Source organism: Dipodomys merriami, unplaced genomic scaffold (genome assembly GCF_024711535.1).
Source record: "Dipodomys merriami isolate MVZ:Mamm:240054 unplaced genomic scaffold, mDipMer1.0.p SCAF_99, whole genome shotgun sequence".
Classification (NCBI taxonomy): Eukaryota; Metazoa; Chordata; class Mammalia; order Rodentia; family Heteromyidae; genus Dipodomys; species Dipodomys merriami.
The window spans coordinates 1,964,956-1,974,303 of record NW_027206612.1 but is presented as its reverse complement, the minus strand read 5'-3'; the positions used below and the strand labels follow the sequence as shown (position 1 = coordinate 1,974,303).

The 9,348-nt window shown below is 50.2% G+C and overlaps 1 long non-coding RNA gene across 1 annotated transcript; it reads left to right on the top strand.

The window, feature by feature from the left end:
- Positions 1–1,954: 1,954 nt before the first annotated feature.
- Positions 1,955–8,882, top strand: LOC138822125 (uncharacterized). Its single transcript, XR_011370364.1, has 3 exons — positions 1,955–2,038; positions 7,907–8,335; positions 8,789–8,882. It is a non-coding gene; the product is annotated as an uncharacterized lncRNA (long non-coding RNA).
- Positions 8,883–9,348: the final 466 nt, after the last annotated feature.

Below are 9,348 nucleotides of genomic sequence, written 5' to 3'. Positions count from 1 at the left end.
CCTCAGTCCACACCGTGCCCTGGTGATGAGCCTCGTCTCCGCAGCTAAAGGCCGGCACCGACCTACACCACAGAACCAGGCTTCAAGGGCAGTGTGCTTTTCTTTTTAGGTCCAAGACTGGGAGTCCATCGTGGTACCTGCCACTTTCATTCATTGGCTGGCACTCTACTACCTGAACCATGCCTCCAACCCCTGGAAGCTACTTTGAGGAATACTCGTGCAGAGTCTGAATGATTCCCAGAACTGAAGAGCATGAGCCATTTGAGACAGTTTTCCTCCTCTCGGTTCTTCTCATTTTTCTCTCCTCTCCTTTCTTTTCTTTCTGTGTGTGTGCGTGTGAATGTGTGTGCATGTGTGTGTGTGTGTGTGTATGTGTGTGTGCGTGCGTGTGTGTGTGTGTGTGTGTGTGTGTGTGTGTGTGTGTGTGTGTGTCTGTCTTACTGGATTGAACCCAGAGCCCCATGTATGCCAGGCTACTACTCTACTCTGTGAGCTTCTCTTACACGTCCTCTGTTTTCATTTTGTTTTTGAGAAAGAAACCCTTGTCTAGGTTGAGCTAGAGCTGGTGTTGCTTTTGTCTGGGATTACAGCAGCCCACCACTATGCCCAGTTCATCTGACCATCTTGTTAACATCTTGTAATCACAAGATGTTACAAGAGTTGGCCAGGAATCTCTTTATTTTCTTCTAGGATGTGGGCTTAAACTTGGGTCTTGGACTTACTCAACTTGCTCATCAACTGATGCTGCACAGCATGAGCTACATCCCCAGCCCAGCTTTTTACTGGTCACTTTGGAGATCAAATCTCAAGGACTTTTCTTCAAACTGAGATCCACCTGATCTTCATCTCATGGGTAGCTAAGGTTTCATGGGTGAGTTCCTGGCACTCCACTCAAAAGCAGAACCTTTGAAGCAGTATGTGCACCATCTTTCAGTCATGTAGACAAGATTGGTCAGGAAAAGAAAGAGGAATGCGATATTCTCAATGAGTTCATTAGTGTCAAAGCACACAATCCTACAGTTCTGAGCCCAGGAAAGCGTTCACCAAGCCACCACACTTGAACAGCAGTGGCATCCTCAAGCATTTTGGATCATATTGCACTGAAGAGAGAGGCTAGCTAAGTGGGTCAGAACAGTCATTTTTCCACCAGTCTTCAAAGTCCAATCTGTCCATAAAGCCCTGGCAGGACACCAGGTGGGACTCTGTCTCACACACGCTGGTGGCCCAGAGATAGTTTGAGTTTTTCAGGTTCTTTTCCTCCACCATGCTGGTCTTGAGTTCCACAGTTGCCCATTGCCATAGCTATGAGGACGAGGAAAGCTGGGCTGAGAAAGCAGGGAGCCCCATCCGAGCCTTTGCTGCACTCATCCCCAGCACTCAGGCCATGTGTGACCCTCCTCCCTGCGGCCTGGCCATCACTGTCTGCACACACCCTCCACCCCACAGCAGGGCACAGAACGGTTGTCCATGAAGACAGTGACTTGGCTGTGATAATTCTGCACGAGAACCAGAACCACTCAGGTGGAGTGCTTGCTCCCCAAAGAATGGAAGTGCTGAGTGGTAATTGGATCGTGAGAGTGCTGATTTAGGGTTCGGTCCATTGATGAGCTCCTGCTGAATGGCCTGCTAGCAGGGGGACGGTGGGGACCCGTGGGGGAGGACAGGTTGGGATGGGTGGAGGGGAAGGGTGAGGGAGCAGGGGAAGACGGGGGAGGGGGAAGGGAGGATGGGCCAGGGAGGCGCGTCACAGAGGATGAGCCCTGGAAGGCCGGATGCTGTCCAAACACTTCTGGTTGCAGAGCCTGGCTCCTGGCTGCCAAGAGGTAAGCTGCTCCCATGGCCTCTGGCTTCCTTCTGTGTCCTGCAGGCAGCTGGGCCGCCGGAAGCAACGGGCCAGGAGCCTGCCTCAGACTGCAGCCGTGAGCCAGAACAAAGCTCCTCCTCCAAGAGCTGCGCCCAGCAGATCTGAAGAGTCTGAAGGCTGCCGCCGTGCCCAAGCCCACCTTAGAGCCGACACTGAGCGTGAAAATGGAAACCTGTGAGTACACCACTGACAAATGCGAATAATGTGTGTAAGAAGCCAGGCTCAGAGGCACATGCTACATCCCAGGACTCAGGAAGCTGAGGAAGAGCTATCTCGAGTTTGAGGCCCACCTGAGATCTACAAGGAGGTCCTGTCAAAGGAAGGAGGGAAGGAAGGGAAGGGGAAAGGGAAGGTGGGAAGGAGGGAAAAAGGGAAGGAGGGGAGGGAAGGAAGGAAGGAAGGAAGGAAGGAGAGAAGGAGGGGGAGAACGGAAGGAGGGGAGGAGGAGAAGAGGGAAGGAGGGAGGGAAAATGGAAAAGGGAAGGAGGGAGGGAAGAAGGGAAGGAGGGAAAGAGGGAAGGAGGAAAGAAGGGAAGGAAGGGAGGGAAGAAGGGAAGGAGGGAAGGAGGGAAAGGAAGAAGGGAAGATGAAATGAAGAGAGAAGACAGGAGGAAGGAAAAGACTAGGTGAGAGAAAAGAGAAAGAAGGAAGGATAAGCGAAGGAAAGGGAAGGGAGGGGAGAGAAAGGGTCAGGGGTAGGGAAAAAGGGAAAGGAAGGGAGAAAAGGAGAAGGGAGGGGAGGGGAAGAGAAGGAGGGGAAAGAAAGGAAGGGGGAGAAAGAAAAGGAAAGGGAGGGGAAGGAGACACTGAAGGTATCGTTCTTTCTGCCTTTGCCTCCCTCCTTTCTCCCCCACTAACAAGAGGGAGGGTGGTTTCCAGGCTGTCCTCGTGGGCAGATGCTGAGAGTGTCCCCCGTGCACTGGGAGAGCAGTGACCACAGTGCTCCAGGAGTCTAGCCTCCTTGACACCACGTTTGGGGCTGAAGGATTTCACCCAGTGGCCCCTAGGGCCATCCATGGCTCCACCACCCCTCCCTCCCCTCTGCCCTCCACCCCCTGCTCCATTTTATTTCTGTGCCACTCTTGTTTAAGGAACTCCGACTTGATGTGGAACAGCATGCATAGTGTTACTTATCCTTGGACGATGTCTCCCCTCTGGCTTCTAGTTGCATAGGCTTTCGGAAGTAGACAAATATTTACATGAACCTCACAACCGCTCGCCCCTCCCCATTTCCCTAGCTGAACCCTTTCTATGTCCACGAGTCGCTGATGTATGACGGAGACCCCTTTTTAACAGATACCTTAAAGCTCTTATGAACACTCTCCCGGCCTATTTGTGGCAGGGCCTGGCTGCGTTTGAAACAGGAATGGCGGCAGAAGGCAGCAAGGCATGGACTGGTTTGGGGCGGGGGGGGGGGGGGCGGGGGGAGCTGCCCGGCCTCCTCCAGGCCTGGGGAGACAAGGGGGAGGCCTGAGGGCTCCTCCTGGATCCACAAGGCGTCTTCCTCGCCTGGTGCCTTCTTTCTGCCTCCCCCTTATCCCCTCTAGTCCTACTCAGAGTCCAGTCTTCAGCTGGCACTAGCTAGTTCCAGCTTCTTTCCCCTGCTGCCTTTATCGCAAGAGTCACAGGATTTTCTTATCCCTCCCTCCTTGGGGCAGCCATCGGCCGCTATGTTCTGACGCTAAAGATCCGGCCGCTCACTGCAGGCAGAGAATGAGGAAGGACCTGGCCACCTCTGCCTCACACAGCTCCTGGTGCTCTCCGGGAGGGTCCTGGAGGAGGTGAGGTAGAGCAGGGACAGGAATGCCCCCAGCCTCTCATAACTGCTCCCGGCCCAGGACACCAGTCAGAGACTGAGACCTGCTAGCAGGACCAGCCTTCCTCTGCAGCTGCTCCTATCATTCCGTTTCCTGTGAGCAAACTTCTGAGCTGCCCACAGGTGCCGGTGTCACAGTGGAACCTGTGTGTAGCAGGCATGCCCGGACTCCTGTATAAAGCCACAGGCTGCCCACACCTGCTCTGGCCCCCAGGAGAGCAGGCTGAGGGGTGAATTTTAACATGTCTGCCAATGCTGCCGAAGCTGTCTTGAGAACAGCTTGAAGGAGAGTGTGTTCCAGGTTCAGGGAAAGGCAGACTTGACCTGGGCAGGCGTCAGCGGGTCCAGACCACTTCTGTGCAGAAGAGGGGCTCTCACTGGGGAGAGGAAGCTCCTCCATTCTGCAGAGCCAGCCACATTTCCCCAGGAATAATTTGGCCACCTGAGTCTCCTCCACACAGCAACCTTGCTCCAGCCACAGAACTGCACAACCTGAGAAGCATAGGGTTATTTCAGGTTTCACAGGAGAAAGGAAAAGACCCTCACAGCATCCGCGTTAGAGCACAGAAACAAGTAGTCCTAGTCTTTTCAAGACCGTTCATTCATAAAACCTGGTTTTGTGCATTTAAGTCTCTTGGGATAACTCATGCAAGGCCCTTTTCTTCTTGCTAAGTTTTGGGATGATGCTTGTTGCCTTATTCTAATTTAAAGATGATAATCCAAACTTGCAATCCCATCAAGATGTTAGTTGATACTTAAAAGCACAAATACCAGTGGAAATAGACCTGTTAATGCTCTCCCATGAACCCTTGTGGATATGTAAGTTGTCAGAAATTTTGTTCAGACATGTTGAAAACATGTGTCAGGGATCTTATACCCCTACCATGCTGATTCCCCCGATCCATCTTGAAAAAGTCGTGCAGAACAGAAAAACGTAGTTTTCCACACAAAGATGAGCATGAGGCAAATCATAGATACACGATTCAATTGCTGAGTGGGAAATAAGCTGAATGCATTTGAATGTGTCTACACAAGGAACTATTATGTAGACATTAAAAGTAGGGCTTATATTTATTCACTCACCAAACAGCAAAAAGCTCAGAGACTGGCAGGACAGCATCCACATGTAATAAAAGTAAACTTTTTATCAGAAAGGAGAGAGAGGTTGGCAGGATCAGCAGGGTTTGCTGTGTACTTGGAAAAGCAAAGCATACTTGTATTTTTCCCAGATGCATTACACATAAAATGTATACACACTTAAAGGACAAAAATACACATCTAAATTTTCATGCATAAAAGTACACACATATCTATTTGCTACCTAGAAGAATATTTTTTAAAAGTTTATAGTCTAGGAAGTGGGAACAATTACCTTCCAGGATAAGCAATAACACGTATTTTTTTTTTGTCAGTCGTGGGGCTTGAACTCTGGGCCTGGGCGCTGTCCCTGCACTCTTCAGCTCAAGGTGAACACTCTACTGCTTGAGCCACAGCAGCACTTCCAGTTTTCTAATGGTTTATTGGAGATAAAAGTGTCTTGGGACCGGGCGCTGGTGGCTCACGCCTGTAATCCTAGCTACTCAGGAGGCTGAAATCTGAGGATCGCGGTTCAAAGCCAGTCCGGGCAAGAAAGACCGTGAGACTCCTATCTCCAATAAACCACCAGAAAACCGGAAGTGGCGCTGTAGCTCAAGTGGTAGAGCGCTCGCCTTGAGCTGAAGAGCTGAGGGACAACGCCCAGGCCCAGAGTTCAAGCCCCACGACCGACAAAAAAAAAAAAAAAAGTGTCTTGGGGCTGGAAGGTGGCTCAGTGGTAGAGTGCTTGCCTTGCATGCATGAGGCCCTGGGTTCGATTCCTCAGCACCACATAAGCAAAAAGAAAAAAGCCAGAAGTGGAGCTGTGGATCAAGTGGTAGAGTCTAGCCTTGAGCTGAAGAGCTGAGGGATAGCACCCAGGCCCAGAGTTCAGGTCCCACAACCAGACCCCCCCAAAAAAAGTCTCACAGACTTTCCTGCCCAGGCTGGCTTTGAACTGTGATCCTCAGTTCTCAGCCTCCTAAGAGGTTAGGATTACAGGTGTGCCCTGATACAACACATATTTGCCATAATAGAACAGGCAACTGTATATCTACATAAACGGAGAGATGTGTGTGAATGTATAGTTGTATCCCCTTGTACATCTAACAATGTGAGAGAAGTTATGAATATCTTAACCTGAGTGACAAAATGCTTTCACACAGAGACAACACTTACCAGGTAAATCAAAGACAACAGCACAATATTCTTAATATATGAAGAGTTTCCACATATCAACAAGAAAAATATAAACACTTCAATGGAAAAAAGTTGCAAAAAATATACACACAAAGTTCATATGCATAAGAAGAATCAACATCTTATAATATATGATGATAAGATTAGTAGCTCAACTCTTCTTGTGCCAAATAGCTTTATTTAATTGCACGTTTTCTATTCTAATGACCTGTGGTTAAAATGATGGCTGGCATTTATTACTGGAATATATGTGTATATAGTGTGTGTGTATGTATACACACACACACACACACACACACACACACACACACACACACACACACACACATATATATATATATATATATATATATATATATGAAAAGCTATTATCCTGTATGGTCTGGCTAAATCTTCAGGGCAATAAATTAATTCTCATCAAGCCAAACAAATTCAAAATCCTCAATGCATTTAAGTCTCCATTTATAAAACTTTATTCTCCAAAAGAGTTGACAAACTGGAGATATCCCTCCATGCATGCTTGGTATAGTTTTATTTCTTATAAGCAAGCATCAAGGAGACGGAATGTCTGCCAGTCTCCGTGGTCTGTCTGTGCCTATCACAAGTACACCGATAACTGGGAGAGGGATTCCCGCTGCTCAGGCGTGCTGTTGCCGTGGGCTTTGTCTCTGTGGCCCTCCAGGGTGGGCTGGTGCTTCTGTGAGGCAAAGGCCTTGCTGGGGCTAAAGGAGGTTCCTCTCTTCTTCCTGTCTCAGTCTCGAGTCCTCTGTGTCAGTTCCTGCAGAAGCAGAGCTGTTTGGGGGCCGGGTGAGACTGCCTGTATCTCTGCCATTAGCTTGCACATTTGTGCTCTTGGAAAGGGAAGAAAAAGAACAGCTTCCCTTCGCCCTTCTGTAAATACCATCCTGCTTCTGTGCTCAGGGCGGCCTTGCCCCTGGGAAGCCAGTGTTTCTCTGGGTTTCAGGAGGTTTCCGGAAGCTCACTGCCAGGGGTATTAGATTGCATAAGCCTAGGATATTCCCAAGCTCTGGGGAGCTGTAGACAAACCTGAACTGAGACTAGATGACAAGTTGGGCCAGGAGGCGGCCGCCGGAGCAGACTCAAAGGGAAAACAACCCCAAACATAAAGAAACTATTATATGTTCTAAGGTCCAAGAAATGTGCCGGCCCCTGAGTTCCACCTCACAACAGGGAAGTGAGCCACAGGCCCTGTGGACGGAGGTCGAAGTTGGAAAGAGGAAAGCCAGGCAGCTACCGGCCCGTGGTATTTCCCCGGCTGACACAGTAAACAGGGTGAGGGGAGGACATACAGCCACCCCCCGCCCAAGGCGGTATTTCGTGTTCTCAAAAGTGTGCCCTTCAAGTAAAGAATCTCATCATTTCCTAACACTGTTTGGTGGATTTTCTTTTTGTTTTTAATAGGCTTTTCGTCCTCCCTGCAGGTAGGGCTAGGCACCCTTGAAATCACGTTTTGTGTTTGTTCTCTACCAGGGTGAGGTAAAGCCAGAGCATCAGAAGCAGAAGCTGCCAGACAGTGTGGTTCAGGGACCAGGACTGGAGTACATGGAAAATCCAAGAGAGACTGGAAAGTGGACAAGATCAGGCAGGGGGGTGGGGAGGGGGGGTGTTGGTTGTGGGGGAGGCCCACAGGGTCTGTGCTTACAGCTTTGCGGTTCTAACAGGCCTGCTCCTCCCGTGTAAGCTGTAGGATATTTACACAGCCTGCACCCATTGCCGTGAAGACGCCTGTATCCTTTCCTTCTCTTTGCTCCAAACAGGACTGTCAGGAGCCATGCGCTAATTTATGAAACCTTAGAACCGAAAACATATGCTGTTATATACATTCAAAGAAAAAGATTAGAAAGTAATGCAGAAAAAAAACACATATTAATCCTGGTTATCGTCCAGTGATGGGATTATAGATAACTTTGTGGGTTTTTTTTTTCCTTTAGCTCCAATTGATAAAAGAAAAATAATAAAGGCTATTGAAAACCTGATGAGCACTGAGAACAAGGGACCTGACTTGAAATAAAACACGACAGTCGATTACAAACAGCGAGCAGTCGCACTCATCCGCGTCAGCACCGATGCTCTGGCTAGACAGTCCCCAGAGGCAGGGACGAAAAGAGTCACACTAATTGTGCCACTGAGGAGTGCACCTCTAATGCCCTGCTCGAATTATGCTCTGGCTCAGCCTCAAGGAAGGCATGATGCCAACAGCAACCAGAAGCAACCTGTGGCTGACATCACCTGCAGAGGCGGAACCTGGGAACAGGAAGACTGAAATCCTGCCTGCTCCTTCCCAATTGGACACCCCAGACGCCCAGGGCAGCAGCCTTGGCCCAGAGCTCCGCGTGCTTCCTCAATTATAGAGGACACAGGTGACCCCTTAACGTGGAGAAGGAATGAAGTCATAGAGTTACTCCCAGTTCCTTAGGAATGCCGTGTGCTTATTCTAGCTAATTCTCCCGCTGGCCCTGTCCCTCTGACTGTCTCCGTTCCACTTCACCAAGGAGGAATTTCCACACAGCTTTCCCTAAAGCTGTGCACACTGGAGGGTTGTGGTCTAACCACAGCCCCCCAAAACTCAGGTTCTGGAAATGATTCCCGCTCTTCACGAAACACTGGTTTCGTGCTGCTCCTCAAAGGGTTTGGGGAGGGGGCCCCTTGCTCTTTCCTTTTTTTAAATTTAATTTAATTTTATTGTAAAGGTGACTACAGAGGTGTTACAGTTACATAGATAAGGTAGTGGGTACTTTTCTTATTGGACAGTGTTTCCCCCTCCCTCATCCTCTCCCACTTGCCCTCCCCCTTGTCCTTCTCTTCTGCCACAGGTAGAAGAGCCGCGACTCCATCTTCCCTCTCACCCCTTCCACGGAGAACACAGCAAGAAGGCCTTCGCCAGAGGCCAGGGCCTGGCCCCTAGGAAGCTCAAGCCTCAGAACTGTGAGGAAAAACAAGAAAAGGAAAAGAAAGCTTCTGCTCGTGACAATGTCCAGTGTCTCTTCTTTGTGGTGGCCACGTGTGCAGACCCAGACCCTGGCTAAGGAGCTTACACGTGATGTGGGCACCTGCCACCCACTCCAGCACCTCCTGCCCATAGCGGGGGTGAGGGGAGCCCTCCTTCTGGCCCCTCCTGAGGGTCTGCACTCACATGCACCGACGTGGCGGCCGTCTGCTCTCTCCCTTCACTCCTCGCTGCCCATCTGTCCTGGAGGAGCTCCACTGAGCCCCACCAGCACCCCATCTGCACACCAGGCCCCACCCTCGGGACACAGGGGGCTCAGGGGAGGCTGGGTGAGGGGGGTACGGCCAACTCAGCGCCATTGTCACAGTGGCAGGCCTGGTGGAGAACCAGAGACCAGGACACAGTTGGGGCACTCGGAGACCAAAC